The sequence below is a fragment of the Panthera pardus genome, unplaced genomic scaffold, assembly GCF_024362965.1.
Source record: "Panthera pardus isolate Hobbes unplaced genomic scaffold, ASM2436296v1 HiC_scaffold_16, whole genome shotgun sequence".
NCBI lineage: Eukaryota > Metazoa > Chordata > Mammalia > Carnivora > Felidae > Panthera > Panthera pardus.
In genome coordinates this window covers 154,743,307-154,767,418 of record NW_026526721.1, presented here as the reverse complement: position 1 = coordinate 154,767,418, position 24,112 = coordinate 154,743,307, and the positions used below count along the sequence as shown (strand labels likewise).

Here is a 24,112-nt window from a genome sequence, read left to right as displayed (position 1 = left end):
ATGCATCTTGTCATTTTTCCTTTTTATATTTATACCTCCTTAAAAAAATAAAATAGAGAATTATTTATATGTTTTTACTATCCTCCCCTCCCTGCCAAAGAATCATCTTTTACTTTATTGGTTCAAAATTTTTCCTAGTTTTTAATTCATTGATTTCTATTATTAGCTTTCTTATTTTTTCCTTTGGTTTATTTTACTATCATTTCCTTTTCTTTTTTTTTTTTAATGTTTATTTGGGGAGAGAGACAGAGACAGAGACAGAGAGAGAGACAGAGAGCAAGCAGGGGAGGGGCAGAGAAAGAGGGAGAGAATCCCAAGCAGACTTCATGCTGTCAGCACAGAGCTGACGTGGGGCTCAGTCCCATAAACCTCAAGATCATGACCGGAGCTGAAACCAAGACCCTGATGCCTAAATGACTGAGCCACCCAGGCTCCCCTTTTTTTTACTATCATATAAAAATGGAATATATGATTAATGATTTTATTCTATTTTTGGCTGAATAGATGGTTAAGGTTATTAATTTATTGTCTGAAACTGTTTTAGCCGATTTTTATTAATTTTTGATGACTATAGTTTTCCTCATCAATGCATCAATGCATCTGGAATCTTTGATTCCAGAACTGCTTAAGAAAAGAAATAATATTTAGGGGTGGAACGGCCATTTTGTCTTCTTTTGTAATCCGATTCTAGTTTCATTCCATTGTGATGGGAAAACGCTATGTGTTCCATTTTTATCTTTGGAATCTAGTGAGGTTTTATTTGTGGCCTAATACATGGCCAATTTTTATGACTATTTCATGGGAACTGAAATAAAATGTGCTCTTTATGTCAGAGGAATAAATTTGATATATGTCAATCAGGACCAGGACGATTTCCACTTCATCAGCTTTGGGCCGATGTTATTTAGATCTTCTGTATCCTTGCCCTTGTTCTGTATTTTGTTTGTTTGTTTTGTCTAATGGCTGATGTCAAGGGCTAAGAAAAATGACTTTGTCTCTAATCACTAAAGTATCTCTATTTCTTTTCATGGCTGATGAGATTTCTGCTTTGGCTTATGAGATTTCTGCTTTATGAATATTGCTGATAAATTATTGGGTCTGTAGATGTTCATAAATTGAAAATTTTCAATTTGAACAGGAAATTTAGCCTTACCAAGCACCCTTCTTTGTTTCATTAAATGCTTTGGAGCCTTAGTTCTAACGTACCTAGTATTAATATGGTGACCCCTGGTTTGTTTATGTCTTAGCAATTAGTCTTTTGGTCCTCTTGTCGTTAGCAAGAATTCCCAGGAACAGCAATGTTCCTGTTGCTTCACCACCTTTCCCTTGAACTTCTGCATTTCTGCATTGCGGTCCTCATTCCAGGAGGTATTTATGTCATTCATATTGAAGATAATTCCTGGCAAGACGCTTGGTTTCGATTTCAATCTGCCCCCCTGGCACCCTTTTTCTGGTAAGAATTTCTGTTTTTCTTCTATTAAATTTGCATCAATATTTTCCTATATCTCTTTATTGCTCGTACTTTAATCGGTTTCATTCTCCTGGATGAGCTCCTTAAGGGGTTGTTCTTTGGTGACGGTGGGAAGGGGAGCAGTATGCCCAGAGAAGCCTTCCAGATTTCACCCTCAAAGGGGCTTGCTGGCTTTTGCTCCCAGAGACCGACTACTTCCGGAAATTAGAGCTCGTCTCTGCGTTGCTTCTTTTTTTGGAGTGTCACCTTATTTCCTCTTTCCAAATCAAATTGAGTCCTGGAAAACTTTTCCCTGCTGCCCGCTTTACCCCGGTTCCTATACTCATTTTATGAACAAGAGAGCTGGCCTACTTCAGGATGAGCTCCCCATCTTCAGGAAGCCTATCCTTGGCTGGTGTTTTCTGAGCTCTGGTGGCTGGGCCTTTATACTGCCCCGCACGCTTCTCCCTGTTACCTCTGGCACAGCCGCTGCCTCGTCCCGACTGCTTTGGGAGCCCTTTCGTAGATTTTTGAGTCTATAGATTATATGTGTCCTGATCGCACTGACGATGGAATTTGTGCAGCCTCATTAATTCTCACTTTTGTAAGATTTGCACAAGAGGTATGTATACCAGAATTCTGACTTAATTTTGAGACAGGGTAGGCACACCAGTCCTTCAGAAGCGTAGGTCAGGGGCAAAGGGAAACAGAGCTGCAATTTTTAAAATACACCGTTTCACCCACACACTTAGGAGCAATTGAAAATGTGAGGAGGTGTGAGAAAGCTTACGTAATCTTCACCTTAAATTCTGGCTGCTGCTTCTGACACCCGAAGTCTAGGCATCTCTGTCACACAGGTAGGGCTATGTTTCTAAGTCTACGTTGCTCAGACGATACAGTTGCCGTGAGGGACAGTGAGGCAGGTGCTTTGACATTCCGTGTGGCGTGGTATGTGGGGATGGCCTTGCCCCCACCGTTTCAGCCATCTTGATGTCTCCACTTGCTTATCCATGGACATAGCCACGGAGTGCTGGTGAATAAGTGTGGGTAATAGGCTGGCCCTTTTTAAAACCGCAAGTCATGATACAGGGTCAGTGGTGATTGCAGAGAACGGCTAAGCCACGACACGGAGAATCGTCTTTATTTGGGGGTAGCCTGGAAGGTATAAGCATTCCACGAGATTTGATATTTTTCACTCACATGACATTATACCATCACTTTCACCGTCTTTGAATGTCAAGGACAAGGTTATTTATGTATTCCTTTTATTATTATCTTCCAGTGTCACCTAGCTGCTTAGCAACACTCTAGTACATTTTCTGGGTTATTGTCTGCCATGCTGAAGGCAGAAATGGTTGGGGGATGGGTTGAATAGTGATGAGAATAAATAGGAAGAAACTTAAAAAAAATTTTTTAACGTTTATTATTTATTGAGAGAGAGAAAGAGCGCACGACAGAGAGCAGGGGAGGGCCAGAGAGAGAGGGAGACATAGAATCCGAAGCAGGCTCCAGGCTCTGAGCTGTCAACACAGGGCCCGACATGGGGCTCAAACTCACGAACCTGAGATCATGACCCAAGCTGAAGTTGGATGCTTGACCAACTGAGCCACCCGGGCGCCCCATATGAAGATAATTTTTTAAAATTAAGAGCACTTTCCGGTATATAAATGTCGGTATTGTGGATACAAAGATGATAATGGAGGGCAGTAGGCCAGCATTTGTTAAATACCTATTATGTGGCAAATATAGGGCCAGGCATTTTATTTTTTTATTCTTTTCTTTTTATTATTAATTTCTTTAATTAAACAACTCTAGTATGTGGGTGTTATTAGCCCCGTCTTACAGAGGAGATGTCTGAGGCTCAGTGAAGGGATAGAGCCCAGACTTGGATTGATGACTTCTTCTACTGCTTCGCACTGATTACATTTCAGGAGAGAGAACAGGCATGACTACAATTCTCTGACATGGAGGGGATGGGAAGGGACTGGCAATCAAACCGGGTAGCCTCGGGGTTCCCAATTTAAGTCCTAATTTAAGGCCAAGGTGCCATCTAAACCTAGGTCCCAAGATTATGGCTCTTCTTTGAATTTCTTTCTGAATCAAGAGCCTGGAGAATAGGCTGGAAGGGAATTGGGGTTTAAGGGATTAAGCACTTTCGGTGTGCTTACTGCCAGGAAGATTAAAAACTAATAACCAGCCACAACTGTTATAGAGAACGCATTGTTTCTCATTCAGAAAAATCTGTAAGCCAGCAGGTCTCCTAAACATCTCAAGGGAAAGATTATAAAAGTGTGTTCTGTGCTTCTTGTTCCCAGGGGCTGGTGTCACACTTCCTGGCTTGGTCCAGTGTGGGAAATCAGAAGCTTTTCTGTGCTACTTTGGCAGGGAATTCAACACTTGTCACTGGGTTCGCTCTTTCCTACCACGTCTGTTCTCAAGGACTTACCAAGTCAATTATCTCACCATTTTACTGTCATGGGCTTTTGCGTTGAGTTCACTGCTAGTATCTTCCTTACATGCGTTTGCTTTCAGCACAGGCTGTTTGAAGTAGAACTTTGCAGCGTGTCATTCCCCACATGACAGGAAGATACTATGGCTGTGTAATTAAAAAGGTTAGCAACACTGACATTTCTGTATTTGTGCTAGAATTATCTTGATATTACCAGGGATTAAAGAATTCTGCCACCTGCTAGGAACATATGCATACGTTTGAGCAAAGGTTAATGAGTCTGTTCAGAAAGATGATTCAGGTAGGGGCTCGAGAGCAAGCTGACACATTCTAAAGTAATAGAGCTATATGTTCTGACCTTAGGTCAGTTGGGTAAGACCATTTGAAGGCTCCTTTTTTAGGGAGGTGGCAGATAGTACGGTGGTTTGATTGGTTATTTCAATCTTGAATACAAGACACATTTTCTCTGGCTTACCTAGATGCTCTACCTTGCGCGTCTATCTGCGGTGTCCATTCTGTGTCGGAGTAGTTGGACGTATTGTAGGGGAGCCAGTGCCCCTTTATCTTAATCTCTGTGTATTTGTCTTTGTATAGTGCGATGGCGTGTACCTAGATGGTAGCCATTGTGGGGGAATATACACAATGAGTTGGATATAGAAATATATTGCATACAAATATAGATTGACACACGGGATCCCATTTAATCACACTCACACCACATTTCAATTCTCTGTTCTCTGAAGGTCTTCTTTAGTTAAATTTTATGGCCAAGCTTTTGAGAATCTTCTGAATCTCTGAGCCTTTGTCAAAAATGTTATTTTCAGATACGCAGGTGTTGGGTGGTATTTTCTCTTTGATTTACTTACAAAGGGAGGTGGCACTTTGTTTTTTGAAAATTGCTCTCCAGACAAACAAGACACCCCTCTCAAATCAAGATGGTGGCCTGACCTGAAGAAGCCCTTTCGCCTCCCAGAAAAGTGGAGTAGTGAAACTTGTCTGCCTCTTACTCAACTGCCTTACTTTAAGAAAGGACTTGTTAGTTAGTTTAAAAATAGTCATCTTTTATTCCCTGCCTGTCAGGGCCTCTCTGCCTTCTCTCAAAAGCCAGCATTTACTGATGTTCTTTGATTGACACCCTCCTCAGCACTAAAATGGAAGAGAGAATGGGAGAATATTCCATTTTATTGACAGGCGCTGAGACCCTGTCAGGGACAATTGCTTAGCAACCTCTATGGTGCCACTTTTGGGAAAGGGAAAGAAAGGACACAGTTACATATAAATGAAAAGAAAGCATATGTGACATAGGCCGACTATCATAAAACACTGAGTATTTTTTTGTAACTAGCTCTTGAAGTTAGCAATGTAACTCGTAAGATCTGCACAAATTATCTTTTTCTTCCCTCGGGTTATCGGGTTACTGAAGGGTTGAGAGGGCATCAGGGGTGGAGTGAAAAGTAGCTTGTTCTGGGAAGGAGGGCCTGAGTTCCTCCCTCGACTCTCATCCTGGCTGTTTGACTCAGCACAGGCCTCTCCACAGTCCTAAGCTTCATGGGTAAAACTGGGAAAACCACCTTTATAAAAATGAAAGAGGTTTATAATGCATGTGGAAGGGGTTTGAAAATTATCTAGAACTTGTAAAATAAAGGGTTCTTAATCATTGTGCTACATTGGGACACAATCTATGAATTAATACGATGCACACATAAGTTGGACATAAATATAATTTTAGTAGTGTAGAAACAACACTGGCTTATGTTTGAAAATATTTTTAAAATGCCTCTGATCCTTGTAGTTCTGTGATACAGAATATCTACTATCTCCGTATTCTAGTTAGTAATTATTAACCCCCTTTCTAGGTATGGAATTTTTCCACAGCTACACTGGGGGTAGGTGGGGGCTTGATCAAATCGGTTGGTTTCAAGCCTGTGGCATTTCCACTCTTTTTGGCATTTTCTGTTGCTACCTTTAATTATTTTTGTAAAAGGTTATGTAAACAAGCTTCCTCCAAATTATCTGTGGTGAATAGCCAGTTTTGTTTTGTTTTTTAAACATTCTAATGTGTCAAACGTGGGTATTTGTAGAATATAATACAAATGAAACAGTAGAGTTGATTTCCTGGTTTGGACAATGTACTATGGTTAAATAAGATGCTATAATTGGGGGATGCGGGACACAGGGTATATGGAAACACTGACTTTTCGGTAAGTTTTTGTGAGTCAACTTATTTCAACAATGTCATTAAGGATCAATTATTAGAAAATAAAAATAAATGCAAAATACACAGTTCTTACATTTTAAGTTATTAAAGTCAAAGATATCCAATGACTGTCAAATTCTTACAATTTAAATGCGTACTCTCAATTTCTGTACTCATTTTGTGGTGGACCGGTGACAAACAGGTCCACTGACCACACTGGTGTGAACGTGAATGAAAAGAAATTCCTCTTTTGTTTAAATAAGCAATTCCTGGAGGAACTATAATGTCTCAGCCTCAATTTTTAGTCCAAGGAAGAACATCTGATTCTCCCAACTTTGTCCATGTCTGGTCAACTATGGTGGGGTGGAGAAAGCAGAATCATGCCAGGGCCCAATCCAAGAGTGAGCATTAGTTCTTAGAGCAGCAGGGATGGAGATAAATCCAGGAAGTGGCCAACAAATGACTCGATATGTGGCCATTGCTAGGGATGCAAAGGTGAGTCTCTGATGGAAAGAACTGTAGATTGCTGCCCCAAATGACCAATTATTAAAATAACATCAGGCGAAGAGTAGCAACTATGGGAATTCAGAGAAGAGGTAACTTCTACATGGGGGGATTACAGAGTGTTTCTTGCAGTGGGGTGGCATCTGAGCAGCTTAAATGCTCCTTGTGGCACCTGGGATGTTTGAGAAGCGATGAATGGGGAAAGCCACTGTTGGGTTTTGAACAGGTTGTTATTTTAGGAAATTAATCCTTAGCGGTGAGGAAGTTGGAGTAGGGGCAGGGGATGGTGAAGCCAAAGTCAGGGAGGCCAACTCTCAGGTTGGTGCACGGAAGGGACACCAACACCTGAAATGGTGGCTGTAGGACGATGAAGGAAGTGGATGCGAGAGAAATTGAAGGAGTGAAATGGAGCATAGCAACCGATTCAATGAGATTCAGGGAGCTAAACACATTGGGGGAGGAAAAAGAATGAGTTTAGTTTCAGTTGTACTGCTGTGGAGGGGCTGGTGTCGGTTTGGGTGATGATTTCCTCATGCAGTCAGAAATATGGATGTCAAAGCATCAGGAGTACGCGTTCACCAACCTGGTACCTTGAGTAGTGTCCCTTAAAAAGGTATATCCAAGTCCGAAGCCCTGGTACTTGTGGTGTGACCTTATCTGAAAAAGCATCTTTGAAGGTGCAATTGAGTTAAAGACCTTCAGATGAAACCATCCTGGATTTAGAGTGATTATGTCTTACAAGTATTCTTGCAAGAGAAAAGACAGGGAGATTTGACACAGAGAGATACACAGAGAAGGCCGTGTGAGGACACATAGAGAGAGTGGGGTTAGGCTGCCACGGGCCAAGGAACTCTAGGAGCCCCCAGGAGCTGGAGGGCCCTGAAGGATTCCCCACAGGAGCCTTCACTGCAGGTGAGCCCCACTGACACCTTGATTTCAGACTTCGGGCCTCCTGAAGCGTGAGAAGAAACTTCTGTTGTTTTAAGTCACCCAGTTTGCGATAATTTATTATGGCAGCTCCAGGAAACTAATGCAGCACCTCCTCTGAGAGCTCAATATATACATTTCAAATGATGTTGTTCTTGTGATGTAGAGGGAAAATGGAGCTATTTATTCACGTTTATTAGCATCCCGTTTCTGGGTATTTTCAAGGTGGCTTTTCTGGCAAGTCAGGAGAGGTGAGAATGAAGTAGTTCAGAAGAGTGAAGTTTAGGACACCTGAGCAAGTGTACAAGTGATTGATTTATAGGTTGATGTACCACCCTGTCCCATGTAATTCCTTCCTCACTTCCTTTCTCCCTCCCTCCCTCCCTTCCTTCTTTCCTTCCTTCCTTCCTTCTTTCCTTCCTTCCTTCCTTCCTTCCTCCCTCCCTCCTTCCTTCCTCCCTTCCTTCCTTCCTTCCTTCCTTCCTTCCTTCCTTCCTTCCTTCCCTCCTTCCCTTCCTTCCTTCCTTCCTTCCTTCCTTTCTTCCTTCCCCCCTCCCTCCTTCCTTCCTCTCTTCCTTCCTTCCTTCCCTCCTTCCCTTCCTTCCTTCCTTCCTTCCTTCCTTCCTTCCTTCCCTCCTTCCCTTCCTTCCTTCCTTCCTTCCTTCCTTCCTTCCCTCCTTCCTCCCTCCCTCCCTTCCTTACTTCCTTCCTCCCTTCCTTCCTTCCTTCCCTCCTCCCTCCCTCGCTCCCTCCCTTCCTTCCTCCCTTCCTCCCTTCCTTCCTCCCTTCCTCCCTTCCTTTCTCCCTCCCTCCCTCCCTCCCTTCCTTCTTTCCTTCCTTCCTTCCTTCCTTCCCTTCCTTCCTTCCTTCCTTCCCCCCTCCCTCCCTTCCTTCCTCTCTCCCTTCCTTCCTTGCTTCCTTCCTTCCTTCCTTCCCTCCTTCCTCCCTCCCTCGCTCCCTTCCTTCCTTCCTCCCTCCCTCCCTCCCTCCCTCCCTCCCTCCCTTCCTTCCTTCCTCCCTCCCTCCCTCCCTTCCTTCTCCCCTCCCTTCCTTCCTCCCTTCCCTCCTCCCTCCCTCCCTTCCTTCCTTCCTCCTCCTCCCCCTCTTTCTCCTTATCCTTTTTTTTTTCACTACAAAATCTCTCTCTATTGGAGGGTTTCCTACCATAAAAACACAATTAATTAGCTTTAAATTTATTTTTCCATTTCTTTTTTCAATATTTAAAGAATATATATGTATATATATAGATGTATACATATGTATATATCTCTATCATCTATCTATTTATTATCTATCTGTCCTTGATGTATAATGTTACATTAGTTTCAGAAGGTATGCAGCATAGTGAATCGACAGTTCTGTATATTATGCTGTGCCCACCACATTTTTCCATTTCTAACTTTCAGTCAGAATTTATCATTTTGGAATAACCAGTGTTACCCCATTCACAAGTAATCAGAGCCCCACACACAGTGTAGTCTTATTCTGGTTAAAGATGTGATTATTTTTTTCTCTTGGACCTTTTGAAGTATTGAAAAATAACTTGCAGACCCCTCTAACTTCATTGCTGCTGTCAATATTTGGTAAGAGGTGACTTCCTAGAGAGCAGAAATTCTGTTTAGCCCACTGCCTAACACAGGCCATGGCACAGAGTAGGTGAATCCCTTTGTGGCTCTAGGAAGGCAGACAGGATAAGAGACAACTAATGCTTGTTGGAGAATATCCCTGGGAAAGACTCTCTGTACCTAAACTGTCAAACAAAATGTTCTTCAGGAGAACATTCCTCTAATTGGACCAATTAGGGCACATGTCTATCATTGAACCAATCATTCCGGCCATGAGGTATAATTACACTGCAAGAATATAACTGGTTTAATGGCGAGTAGGCCTGACTCCTAAGTAGTCCTGACTCCTAAGGATAGGGTTACTGAGCCCCGTTTTGATTTGCCAGTCCTTGGTTCAGACATCCAGCAGATGGGGTTATGTTAGCCTGGGAAGACTGAGAATTACTAATAGAGTTATATTTGCGTCCAAGTGCATTGCTCTGGGTCATACCCTTCAGTTATATAATCTTGAAAGTGATGGTGTGTAACTGATCCAGATGAAGAAGTCCCAAAACTTCTTCAGACTAGGTGAACTGCAGAACAGTTCCAGTCTTATTTATGGAGGGCGAAGTTGGCTGTCTAGATGTCTGATGCGACCTTACTCTCAAATTTATGATCTGTAACTCTGGGGCTATTGTTTAGAATTATTGTAACCTGGAAGCTTACAAGTTCTTTGGAGAATATTGTCGACCTCTCTGCTGTATTGTTTAATTTTTTTTTTTATTGGAGCGTGGTTGACATACAATATTATATTAATTTCAGGTGTACAACACAGTGATTCAACAATTCTATACATTATGTAATGCTCAGCACAATAAGTATAGTTACCATCTGTCTCCATACAATATTTTTACCACATTATTGACTGTATTTCCTCTGCTGTACTTTTCATCTCCGTGACTTATTTATTTTATAACTGGAAATTGGTAGTTCTTAATTCCCTTCATCTATTTCACCCACCCCCCCCCCCCTCCTCTGGCAACCACCCGTTTGTTTTTACCACCTTGACTTCCTTTTGTATCCTTCAATTTGTAAACTTTGTTTGCTTTGCCCAAGTCAAAGTCAGTGTTTGTTCTTACTCAGTGGATCTGAGTCAACTATTGACGTTTACCAGTTCAGTGGTTACCCACAGCTAATTGGTTTAAGGCCAATCCCGAACCGTTCCTGGGGTTGGGGCTGGGGCTGAGGCTAGTTCCCCCAAAACCACACAGCATCTACAGTGGACCATGGCTAGCATTGATGCTGGGAGCGGTTACTAGAGTGTCTACTCATTTTCATTGTCTGTTCAACTTCTGATGGATATTTCCCTTGCTGTTGCAGATATCATTAATGTCTTCCTTTTGCAAATGAGACCATGAGATCACACTTTTACAATTTAAATTATTTATCAGTCTAACACAAATTATTTGTTTATATAAAGAATATTTGGAGGTGCAAGAAGTGTTCCTGGAGCCAGAATGCTAAGGGAAGGTGGTTTTAATTTATGCTTCTTGGAGATTCAGGGCTTTCCAAGATATCTCATAGCTGAGATGGCAAAGGAAGGGCAAAGCTTTGGATGCCAACCCGTTTCAGTCATGGTGCTGCTTTCTTAGATGTTTCATGCATGTTGTAGTTATACATGCAGTATTCCATTTACGATCTGATGCTACTAACATGCAGGTGGAAAGCCACTACCCCCTGCTAGCTCTGTGACCTTGCAAAAAAAAAAAATACCTCCTCCTCTTTGGTCCCTGGTTTCCTTTACTCGTAAAATGAGGGTGCTGGATGAGAAGCTCTTGACGTTCCATTTTTTTCTCGACAGTCCGTGATTTTGTGACTTTTGCCCTCGGCCCAAGTGGTGCTTACTAGTTGGATGCAAACTGACTACATCGCTACCTCGGAAGTCATTAATTCGGTGCGGCTTCCCCCTCTTAGTGAGTTTTCAGCTGGATGATAATCATAAAATGCCAGCATTGCCGATGTGAGATGGAGTTAACAGTCTGAGATTTGCTAAGTGTTTCTGTGTGATCAGTGTGAAAGCAATCACATCTCCAGAGTGAGAAAGGTCAGTGCCCTGTAGCTGCCAGCCCTCGCCGCACTAAGGGGACGCCAAGGGGACTGCCACCCGCCGAACACAAATCAGGCCACGGAGTGAATACCCTCTACTGATGCAGTCTAACAGCTCCGGATGTCAAACGATATTACTTTGGGAGACCGTTAAGCCCCTTTCTCAGTGCTCAGCAGTGTGCAAATCCCCTCATCTCATTTGATTAATCTGAGCGACTACAGAATATTTTATTAGGCACAGAAAACAGGACTGCGGTGCGATAGTCTGTGGCATTACTGAGCCCGGAAATTCTTTGAAGTCTTGTGTTTTCTTGTTTGTTTTCCTTGGTTCTAGTTTGCTTGCAAAAGGAGGGGGGGGCTCTCGTCTCAGTGAATCCTGTGTCCTGTATGAATTAACGTTAGTGACTATATACATAAATAATAAAAAGGGATTATACAGTGAATCGCAACCCCTGTGTGATCAGATTCTTCCCATCCTCAAGAAAGGACTCCTTTCTGTCTCTCACTGCCTCCACACTAAGCCCTGAACACGCACCAGCACTTGGCAGGAAGGAGACCATGATATTCACGGCGGCTATATCTACGTAGCTGGCAAGGTTACGTGTGATTTTTAATTCTCCATGTTTTTAATTCTCTACATTTTTATGGCTGACCCATATTATAGTATAGTATAATAAGACAATATATTTGAAATAACGTGTGATTTCAAACCGCGTTTTCCTTTTGTTCCTTTAAAGGCAATTCTTTCCCCCAGGAGGCTCCGGGGATGCTGGGATTTTTTTGCCATCCTGCCGAAAGGGGAGAAGGTACCCGAAATGCCGCGTGAAATGGATTCACCGAGCCCGTGCCTGGGAAGCAGCCCCGCCCGTTCCTTTTCAAGACCCAGTGCCGCCGTGGCCTGACAAGCGGTAAGAAATGTGATAATAGAGGCGACGAGCCACTCCGGGGCTGGATTTCATTTCCAGCTTAATTAAATCCTAGAAACACACCTGGCCTCCAGCTTTGAAGCGCTGCCACAAAAGCCAGGTGCCCTCCTCGGCTCGGGCTCGCCCCGCAGCGATGGTGGGAAGCCAGGCTGAAAGGAGAAGGTGGAGGGAGGCTGCAGCCGGGGCCGATGAAACGGTGGAGTCAGGAAGCAATATTTCAGAGAAAGCCGTTTCATCCGGGGCGCAATCCATTTGCCCTTCTGCCTCAAAGGTGAACGGCACAGCTAACCTGCCAACGTGCTGAATTGAGACTCCTCCAGGGGCACCCTGCCGCCCCTGCCACCTGCTCCCCCCACGCCAGGTCCTCGACCGGTGCCCTGCCCGCCCCCCCGCCCCCGTTGTGGTGAACTGGGGACAAAATGCACTTTTCTGGAGCAAGTCCTGACCCGTCCCCGGTACTCTGGACGGTCCGGCTTCTCCCACATTTACAAACTTCTGGTTACTTCTGGTTCTTCAGTCCCTGTGGCCAGCCGATGCTGCCCGGGGCCTCTTTGTCCTATAATCCCGGAGACCCGAGATTCTCTTAAATGTGACTAAAGAGGAAAAATCCTTGTTGTGATTTACGGAGCCCAGGAATTTGCAAGGCACTTGAGTGACATCACCTCCCCGTTTTCGCCACCACTTGTGATGAATTGCCAGGGTTTCACAGGTGAAGAAATGGGGCTCCAAAAGAGCAGGTAGGAGTCTTAGATCTAAGAAGCAGAACCCGAGACCGTGACTTGCATACCTGGGATTTATGAAAGGGAGGCTATTAGGACAAGCCTGGAGGAGGCAGGGGGGGCAGGCGGGAAAAGGGAAGGGCGAATAAGTTTGTGGTCTCAGGAAACTCAGCCTTGGCCCGATCCACGGGGGAGTCTGGAGCATAAACCACGCCACTGAGCGGTCCCCACCTTGAGGCCAAGAAGCCGACTGAACCCTTCTGAGTCATCTGTTGTGGGCCGTCCCTGGGGGTGATGACATGGCTCCTCAGGCCAGGAGGTCTCATCTGCCAAGGGCAATTTTCTGACGCGAGGGGCCAGCTGGAGCTCACTGACAGCCGACACTCCCGGTGGCTGGGGGATAATGGTACCGCCGGGTGAAGAGGCTCTGGTAGGGTGCCCCCTGCACCCACTAATCTGTGATCGATCCACACTCCTTGCCTTTGGAACCTAAAGATGCCTCTGAGGGTTGTGGCGACCCAGGGCGGGGGTCACTTCTGTTCTTGTAGAATTGCGAAGGTTGTCGCAAACGTGGGGGGTACTCGATGGCCATGGAGAAGAGGAGGAGTCCCTTGGCAACAAGCTGTGAATATTTCCCTCTCCCCTTTGACATTTTAGCGTGTCGTACCTTCGCGAGAGCCGCCATTATATTTAGAAAGTACCGTTCCTGTCTTTTCGAGCGCCAGAGTCCCTAGGGCAGAAATCTTGCTTTATTTCACGTGCAACAAGCCTGAATGCACACATGCCTCGTCTGTAGTCGACTACTAATGAACACTGGTTGAGTTGACTGCTCCTTCAGTTTGGGGGGGGTGGGGGTTACCCTTCCTGGTGTTATTATTTCAGTCAACCAATCACTCACCAGTAATTCAGCGTCTGTTATTTGTGACTAGCTCAAGGGGCGTCGTGCCGGTGGTGGCGCCCGTTTTCTTTCCTACCCATCTGTCTAAGAGTCTCAGAGTCCAAGAAACAGCAATGGGAGGGTGAGCCCTGAGGTAGTTCTAGTGAAGGTTTACTTACTGGGCCAGGAAGAAAGGCAGTCGCACAGGGAGTCGTGTGGGAGAAAGAACGGGTGTCTTGGGATTAGGAGACGTGAAACACCACTCGGCTTTGCGTCTGTAAAACGGGTCAAAGACGCTGCCTGGCTAAACGTGCAGGGCTGCTGTGGAGGACCAAGGGAGACCATGCAGGTGAAGCCTACAGACCGTGCAGACCAAATGGATACATGTTTAAGGACCGACGGCGGCTCCAAGGCAAGAATGATAGGCGAAAGGGCTCGGAATCCCTCCCTGAAGTTCAAGTGGCACATTCTACCTTTACTGTGTGTGTGCTTAGAATTCAGTGCCTTAGGGATAAGAAAAAGCGAAAGGAAAATCAGAGTTCTTCTCTCTTTACTTCCTGACTTCAGGTATCTGTATAGGCTATAATTAGGGGCCCCAGCTTACACCAATTTCTGAAAGTTTCTCATTTAATTTTACAAGGACGTATACACTTTACAATGCCTGACACCTGCTCAAGCAGGCAAATAATTGTTTTGACACTGTGACAGTTGTAGAGAGTATTATTTTAAAAGTTTCTAAAACCTGCCAATGGGATAATTAGACTCTAATTCTCATTTGCCAGGGCAATGAGCTCTCTGGGCCAAATTACTCCTTGATGGCATGCCAGCCCCCTTTTCCTGGTCCTCATTGGCTGGTGGAGATTTAGTTCCACACGGATCGTTCCTTCCTCACCGAGAACTGATTTTTGACCTTTAAAGATAATACAGATTATGCATTGAGCACATCACTTGTGGGTTTCTTTCGATGGGTGTTTTATTACAGTTCTCATGGCTTGAAAAATACATTTAATTTAATTTAATTTAATTAATTTAGGGGTGACCCTGTTACTGGCCCATGGCATGGGACAAAAATGCATTGGCACCCACGTCTTGTTACATAGTGGCCGGGGAAGGAGGGACAGCCTGGGGAACAGAGTCCTAGGAAGCAGGTAAAGAGAAAATCTGGACATGAGGTGAGGATCAGGAGAGAACTGGCCAGAGGCGTCATCGTGTGTTTTGGGTCAGACCTGCCAGGGGTGGAGGAAGCGGGTGGTTTCCTTCCTGGATTTCCAGGGCTGCACTGCTGGACCACGAGCTTGGGGGCTGTTAGGATGTGGAGCTGGGCCAGGCAGCCTTCTAGAATCCCAGCCTTGGTTGGAGACTCCAAACCTTGGAGACTCCAAAACCTGGTTGACTTTCAGAATTTGGGCCTTGGATGCATTCATTTCACAGAAGAGAAAATGGAGACCGCGGGAGGTAAAGTGGCCTGCTTAAGGTCACATGGCTAGTGAGTGGCTCAGGGCACTCAAAAAGTCTGCATTGACCCATGCATGTTCAATGCTGCTGGAATTTCTAGGTACGTGGAGGAAGTTAGTCAAGCCAGCTGGGGAGATAAGACTTTACCACCTGTCCCCCTCCCATCAGGCAGAGGCCAGTGCCCAGAAAATGGAACGATGGAGGGCTGAGCCACCTTATTCCTGAGTCCGAGGGTTCTGCTGTGTGGAACAGGTAGACGTAAAGAGGAAACTGTGTTTTGAAGGTGAAGGAAACCTGAGAGTTCAGGTAGACAGTCATGAATAGGGAGGGGCTGACGGAGGGGGCAGAGGGAGAGCAGAAGCCAGGTGAAATATTTCTGCATGTGGAGAGTCAAATTCGAACGGTGCAGAGAGGCATACAGTGAAACGCACCCGTTCCTTAACCCGTCCCTGCGTTCCTCTGACTCACGTCCGCAGGTAGGTTCTTCTTGCTTTTGATTCTTCCAACAGTTATCTTCAAAATTCTCAATAGAATGTGACACTTTTATTTCTCCAATGATTAATTTTAAACATTAGCTGCAGACTCTCTGTTCTGCATGATCAAAAAGAAAAAAAAGACCTGTGTCACTGCCCCCCTCCCCGCCACCTTCCCTCCTCTCAACCCACTCTTTTGTTATTGGGTGGGTTCTTCTGTGGGCACATGAATAATTTTTAAAAGTATACTTCAAGTGCTTCATCTTGATCCATCAAATTTACACAAATTGGACTCACCATTCTGAGAGATAGAAGATGAAATTAGAAGCCTGAACTTCCTTTCACTTTTCCTCCTTGCAATTCTCATGATCTCCCAACTACATCGTTAAATATCGTCAAGGCTTATTACTTTTTCATTCTATTTTATAAATATGCTTAAGCCTTCCTTGCTTTGCCCGTAGATTGAATTGAAAATTCAAGCATCTCTACGGGTCATTAGCAATGTTATGATTACATATTATTCACCCCAAGATCAAGCAGAGTGGCCTTCTGGGAGGAGGAAATGACATGAATCCTGTGTCGTGTAGATTTGGGCTTTTCAAAATAAGCTTTCAAAGTGTTAAAATAAGAACTTCTTTTCACTTCAGCTTCTCAAAACAATGACATTTTAAATGGGCTTTATGTATGTATTTTATTCATACAGATGTTGTGTCTAAAGTTTCTAATTTTCTTTTCTTTTTCTTATTGAAACACAATCCCATTACCACTTTACAAAGATTTTTCTCACTTGATCGCATTACCTGTTGAATATGAATCTACCTTTTTGTGAAGAGTTTTCTCCTGATACTCTAGCTTAATGTTCTGGTTGGGACCTTTTACTTTTCACGGCCTGTTGCACAGTTGTATCTCTGGTCTGGTTTTCCTCTTTAATGTGCTTGTGGCTTTGGACCTACTGTTTTCATGGTTTCCATTTTCTTGGCCTTTTTTTTTTTTTTTGTCTCCTAAAGCATATTTTCTAGTAATTTTTCTTTCCCAGAAAGGGGACATGAGGAGGTAACTCTATGAATCTTGCTTGATTCAATACTCAGCCTTCACGTTTGAGTGACAATTTGGCTGGACATAAAATCGCTATTTAAGCGTATTTTCTTGCAGAGCTACTTGTGGTAGGTTGGGTCCTTGAGAAGTGGAGATGGAGTTTGGAGAGCAAGATATTTATTAAAGATCAACACCGCGGAGGGCAGGATTAGGTTGACTGAGAATTGAAGCTGCTTTGCATGATTTGCAGGCCTGACAAGCCTCAGCCAACATGGCAGGCTGGATGCTCTGGATTGAGTGCTACTCACAAATACCCCGTGTTGGGCTGAAATGGCTGGGCCTTTACACCTCCCTCTCTCAGTCACCAGATGCAGGCTGTCCCGAGAAGGGCATGACTTTATGGCACTAGTGTCCTTGTAAGAAAATAAAGAGACACCAGGGGCACATGAATTCACAGGAAGAAGCCATGTGAAGACAGTGAGAAGGTGGCTACCTGCAAATCAAGGAGGAAGGCCTCATGAGAAACCAAAACTGCCAATACCTTGATCTTGGACTTCTAGTCTCCAGAACTGTAAGAAAATACATTTAAGTCACCCAGTGTGCAGTATTTTGTTACGGCGGCCCCAGCAAACTAATATAGCTCCCTAAGTTTTTCTGGGGGAAATTTTTGTCACACCCTTATTTAGACCCTATCACAACCAAAATGATTTTCTAATATTTCTGAACTTTATTAAGGTACAAGGTTAAGTACTGTGGAAAAAAAATGTTTTAACTGTTTTCATGCTGGTCATGTTCTGAGCTTCACAGCAGATTCTTTATTTGATAGTATCTACTTACCTCATCTGCCTTCCACTTCTCCGAAGAGATTTGGTCCTGTTGTAGTTCCGAAATGTTCTTTAACCTTCGTGACTTTGCATCAGCTTAATGGCCTCTGCTCATCCCTAAATCATGACTCCTTAGTGCTAGGAACCAACGAATAAATGGGGGTAAGAATAAAGAAAATCAATTTAATTAGTGGTTGGATTTAAATCCGACTTGGGAGGTAGAATTTTGGTTTTATCACTAGGGCACTTTTTGGAAAAGAGCAAATTATCTAAAATCAAAGCCTAACTCTTCTACATCCTAATTCTATGCATTGAACTTAATATCTGGTTATCTTCATTTGGCTAGGTAATGTTTCCAAGTGACCATTTCCTTGGAAGTCAGATATGGTGTTAAATCCCAGCAGCAAAGTATTGGCCAAAAAGTTCATCAATTAAGTAGCATGTATTGAGTGTGTTATGTTTCCATCTCTGGGCTTAGTACTCAAGGGACACAAAATACCCATAAAACACTGTGTCTCTTCTTAAGGATTGTTTCCTGGAGGCTGGCTTCCATAAAATGATATGGATATGTCTACCCTGGGATTACCAGGCTGTTGGAAGGTCTGAGAAAAACCACAGGAATGGGAAATATCAGCTCAGTTGAATCACAGGTACATTGCACGGTTTCGAAAGGCCTGAAAGGTTTGCTGAATTTTTACTCCTGATTTTCAAGAGAACAGGCCTCCTAAGATGTTCAGCACTGCTTGCCAGTTGACCATGCTCTTTGGTGCTCTGCTTCTTCTTGGTTGCTGTTTGCTGCTTGGCCTGGACGATGCTCCTCATCCCTGCTTTTACCTACATCCACACTGTGAGGTCTTTCGTGGACTCTAGTGACTGTCGGTGTCACTCCAGACTAGATGTGACCTAAAAACAAGTCGCTCTAAGTGAGGGTAATTATGCTTCTTTCCCAAAACACACGAAGTACTTCCCCAGTTTAGGACACGCAGTAAATACTCATTGACCATCAGCTGTGTGTGGAAGGCACCTCCTCAGCTTCAAGGAGGAATTCGAGTGTCATCGTCTCCATGAAGCTTTCCCACCCCCTGCTCAGCTCTATTTGACCTTTCATATAGGCTGTAATCTCAGCCTATTATTAAAGGACCTGGCACACAGTCGGCATCCAAAGACTGTTGTTGATTAAAATATTTAAGACCAACTGCTCTTTCATTGGGGATGAGGTATATAAGGAAAGGAGAGAGAGGGGAAAGATGGAGTTAAATTATAGGACACAAGCAAGGGAGATATTTAAACATTTCATGATATTCAGTAGGTTGGCTGGCTGGGAGTTGATGAGTAGAAAATAGGTGATGTGATCTGACCCAATGGAAATTGGGCAGGTTAATGAAGTTCTATTTGGGGAGACTGGCATTCTCGAGAATTCACCAAGCTGTCTCTATCATCAGCTGTAGCATTATTTTAGCTCTGCCTATAAAGGGCTGTTAATGCCTGACTCTAACTACCGCTGAACCCAGGATCCTCCCAGATGCAATCCTCTGCAAACAGCAAAAGTATTTTCTTAGGCTGAATCACTGAATTTGTCTCAAACTGCTGTGGTGAATTTGCAATTACTTTTCTTGGCCCCGAGAACATCCTTGTAAGATACAGTTTTGACAAAATTCCAAAGCACCGTTATTACGTGCAGAAGAAATCTTTATTTTGGAAATTGTTCACCTATGATGTGAATCTTTCAAATCTTCGTTTATGTGACGCTCATGATATGTGTTGGGTATTTTTCTCCTTCATGAAGGAGACGGCTCAGCCATGTACTGAAGGTGTTTGATTTAAATGTCAGTATTAAGAAGCTGAATTGGTTCAGGAAACCCTGAGACCTCAACACAGTTGTTCTGCTCTGAACGCCAAGGGGAAAGCAAGGGAAAGGAACCTAGTTCCAGGATCCCGGGAAGGTGTCCACTTGGATGACGGACTGGAGGTAGTGACACATTTTAAAACCGTGTTTAAATAAGGATTATTTTTAAGGAACTGTAGTGTAATCACACCAATTATAATCACACACAGCCTCAGGGGAGGTGACCAACTCCTGTGCACTATCAGTGAGCTAGATAGGTAGGGGGCAGTTTTGTTCCTGTTCACTAAGAAACGGTTCTGGAGCTTTACTCAAGTAACCTGGATGGGCCTGGTTCAACCAGAGGAACAGCCTTAAGAGCAGACCTGAGTCTTTCCAGAAGAAGAAATTCTGCCTGTAGGCTTCTTCAGCTCATGCCTGAGGGTGCCGCCTGCCTCTCCTCTGGCCCCATCTGTGGATGTTCCTGGCTGTTCCCCATAATTTCGTGAGGTGATTTCTTGCAGTAAATCTCTTAGTATATATTTGCCACTGGTTCTGTTTCTCTGGTTGAATCCTGGCTGATACTGTGACCCAGAAGTCACTTCTTCTCAAGCTATGAAAGCAATACCTTACATTTATATCGAGCTTTATAGTTTTCAAATGCACTCACATAAATGATCTTTAGTAAATCCTGGGGCTGTAAGTAGGTGAGTGACTCATCACCCTTGCCGTCACCGCCAGTATCATCAACTTCATTGTCAGACATCACTGTCATTACCACCGCTGTTGCTGTCTTATAGCTGAGAAAAAGGGTTAAGCAGCCAAAAGGCAGAGCTGGAGCCACGAGCCCGTTCTTCTAACCCCAAATATTATGTGTAACATCAGCAAGTCTCTGCGCAAAACTTCAAACACCTTATCCTCTGGGTTTCTGGATATCTTCCGATTGTCATTTCCTCTGTTGTAGCTTACAGTCCTTACTCATCTTTCCAGCCACCGCACCTGTGGAAAACTCTGGACCTTGTCAGCGTCAGTAACCGCATCGTTTCTAAAATCTGTATTTTAAATCTCTTTAAAAATGTCCATTTAAAAACCAATAAAACAAAACCAAAAAGCCTCCAGGCATGACCTCTTCCTGCGGGCTTTTCTCTGTCACAGTTCTGGTCATTTTGAAACCCTAATTTAAGTGGTAAATAGTTTGTGGTCTTGCTTAAGCATGTCCTAACTATGGTTCTTTATAAAGCAATTTTTTTATTTAGTAAAACCCAAATTCATTTTTACTCAGTGAATGTCAGTCTCACAACCAAGAGTCCAATGTGGATATTTCCTGTCTGTAACATAATGCTTAATACCTTGAATGATTCAAATGAGGCCACATAAAGCATTTCCACGTGATCGTATATACGTGAGCACATGTGTTTGTGTGTGAACTATACGTCGTAACATGTTAAGTAGCAAACATGTTTGAATGTAACTCCTTGGAAAAATTTATCAAACCACAGAAGAATAATCTGAGACTCAATCTCTTGATATTTCTTTTAAGGATGATGAGGAAAATAACCAGCTAACACAGGCAAGTTACAGAATATTGACGAGCCAACACGGTCCATATTCATTTGTTGAATAAATGCATCGGACTGTCTGAACAGCCTCATCTCCGGGCAGTTATAAATCAGGGAAGGATGCACTGCAGTATCATGATGGAAGATTTTTAGTTTCCTGTAGAGGAGTGACACCATCAAGATGGCAACATAGGTCATTCCTGACCTTTGTCCCTTCCATGAGAAGCCTCCGTAGCCATCATCCGTAGGCGAGACACCATTGTGAAAATCCCAGAACCCCTGGATCTCAGAGACTGGGAATGGGAATGACTGCATTCGGAGGACAAGAAGAGCGTCTGCACTCTGACTGCATTGCCCGTCCCCCAGGACAGCACAGCCACATACCAAGAGGGCCTCTCCAGGCCTATAGCTTTTGTGGGAACGAGACCCCCAGTGGACATCCAGCCACCCCAGCATTGTGGGACACTTCTGGAGAGGCCCACTTGGATCTCGCCTCATGGGGGTCCCTGGGAGATTCTGCAGGATCACTGGGGGAATCTTGACCACCGGGGATCAGATAGTGATGGAGGAGGAGGCTGGGACTTACAGCAACCAGTGCCCAGATGTTGGCAGACTGCATTCCTGCTTGCCATGGCACCTGAACAGAGATCCCATCTAGTGCCTCTGCCCATCTACAGAGCTGAGCTGGTGCCCCCGTCTGGTCAGGGAACTTGCTTGACAGTTCTGCCTGACTTGGGTCCCCAGTCAATGAGCCTGACCATCTAAGGAATCTGCTCTACAGTCCTACTTGGGCAAGGAACCAGATTCTTAACCCCATCCAAATACTGAGTATAGACGCAAGTCCCAACCAACCAGGAATGCTGCACAGGGAACCTGGGTAGCCACAGAGCTCATCCCATAATCCCACTTGGGTGGAGAGCCAAGCCAGCAGCCCTGCCCGGCTGATGAACGTAGCCTCTGGTCACACATGTGAACATGGCCTATGGTACCACCTGGCCACGGAGCCCAGCCTTCAGCTCTGCCTCACAATAGAGCCTAGCCCATGGCCTTGCCTGATTGCTGAACACAGCCCGAGGCCTCCCCTGGGTGGACAGCCCAGACAGTGACCACTCAGTTACATAGCAAAGTCTCTAGTCCCACCTAATAGCAGGCTTAGCTAGAGGCACCTCTCGACTGGGGCACCCGGACAGCAACCTTGCCCAAAAGCAGAGCACGGATATGGGTCTGTCTGATCGCAAAGCCTGGCCTGTGGCCCCCACCAACTTCAGGGCACAGTCTGTCGTCCCACCTGATTGCAGAACACAGCTAGTTGGACGGGGCGTCCAACTGTGAAGCCCTGCCTTTAGCTCTGCCTGAATGTGGAGTCCAGCCAACAGCACCATCCAGTTGGGGAGCACACCCTGAGACCACACCTGACCCGGAGTGATGTGCAGCCCAGCCCGTAGACTTCCCAAACACATAGTCCAACTGTGGCACCGCTCTGCTAGGGAACACAGCCTGTGACCTCGTCTGACCAGAGGCGATCACAGAGCCCAGCTGGTGGCCCCACCTGACTGGGGAGCCCAGCCAGCGGAACCCCCAGCTAACCTCAGAGCACAGGCAGTGGCCTCACCCAACTAGAAACCCTGACAGCAAGCCCAGCCCTCACACAGACACTACCAGCCGACCCGTCCAAGACCCCAAGCTGAGCTATGGTGAAGGACTGTCCCTGCCAAAGTGAACCTGTAAAGGCTGGACGAGGAGACTGCTCACTCAAGCGCACAGAAGCCAATGCAAGGAATCAGGAATCACGACGACAACCAAACATGACACAACCAAAGGAAACTAATAAAGATCTACACACAGACCCTAAGAAATGGAGATCTGTGAACTGTCTGGCAAAGAATTCAGAATAGTCAGAATTCAGAATGTAAATGGGTGCAGCCACTATGGAAAACAATATGGGGGTGCCTCAAAAAATTAAAAATTGAACTACCCTATGATCCAGCAGACCCACTTCTGGGTATGATCTGAAGGAAATGAAATCAGTATCTGGAAGAGAGAGCTGGACCCCTAGGTTCATTGCCCCATTATTTACAATAGTCTAGACATGGAAAGAAGTTAAGTGCCCATTGTCAGACAGATAGGTAAGGACAACGTGATGTGTCATTTTTAATCACAAATAGTTTTATTGGGACATTTGTCTTTTCCTTATTGATTTGTATTTTTCAAATGGAACTAGTCAAATGTTAAAAAATAGAAACTATACAGCACATTTTTTGTTTTTATTTTTTTCATCTTGATTTTTGTGAGGTTCAGTTGCCGGTTCTGCCAGGTAATGACAGAATAAGCTTGGGATTGTCATTTAACCTCTCTGACACTCAGTATTCCCATCAGTGGAAGGGGAACAAGAAAACCTATCTGCATCATTTTGGGGTTTAAGTGGAATAACATACTTAAAATACTTTGGCAACCTTTTGTGATTGTGTATACTTTTGGTGCTCTCATAAAGCCCTACTGTACTTCTCAGGACAATCACTTTAAATTCGTAAAACGAAATACATAGAACTATAAAGGAAGCCAATTATATTACAGTTACCAAAAAACTTTTAAAGCAAGTTTGTGATAGAATACCATACGTATTTCTTTGTTAATGTTAAAAATGAAAATATCAAGCCGATCTATAAGTACTATAACTAGTAGTGAAACACATAAATAGTATTTTAATGTATCCACCAAATGAATACATGAAAATATCTGTCGGGGCGCCTGGGTGGCTCAGTCGGTTGAGCGTCCAACTTCGGCTCAGGTCATGATCTCACGGTTCACGAGTTCGAGCCCCACGTCAGGCTCTGTGCTGACAGCTCAGAGCCTGGAACCTGTTTTGGATTCTGTGTCTCCTTCTTTCTCTCTGCTTCTCCCTTGCTCACACTCTGTCTCTGTCTGTCTGAAAAATAAATAAATGTTAAAAAAATAAAATTATTTAAAAAGAAAATATCTGTGACCTCTGTTGTTGACAAAGCCATATTGTGGGTTTGCAGCCTACATTTGGAAATGAAGAAAATGCTAGATATTAGTTAAGGAAGGAATAGTTAAAAAAAAAAAAGGTGAATTTTATTCCTTCCAAGTTCAGGGACCTCTGAACCTCTTATCTAGCAAAAAGCAGACACCTGATAGAGGTTAGTTCCCTTCCTTCTACTTTCTTCTTTCTGATGCCTGTCCCAGTAGCACTGTCCTCAGGTTTTCTTCCCTTTTCACTTCCTAAC

The 24,112-nt window shown here is 44.3% G+C and overlaps 1 long non-coding RNA gene across 2 annotated transcripts in view; it reads left to right on the top strand.

The window, feature by feature from the left end:
* LOC128777355 (uncharacterized) overlaps positions 1 to 23,818 on the top strand; it is a 101,797-nt gene extending 77,979 nt beyond the window's left edge. Inside the window, exons 3-4 of one of the 2 annotated variants that reach the window (XR_008422655.1) lie at positions 11,915 to 12,085; positions 20,849 to 23,818. This is a non-coding gene — a long non-coding RNA (uncharacterized LOC128777355). Of the gene's footprint in view, positions 1 to 11,914; positions 12,131 to 20,848 lie in introns of those variants that run through there. The other variant, XR_008422654.1, reaches the window with a different exon arrangement.
* Positions 23,819 to 24,112: the final 294 nt, after the last annotated feature.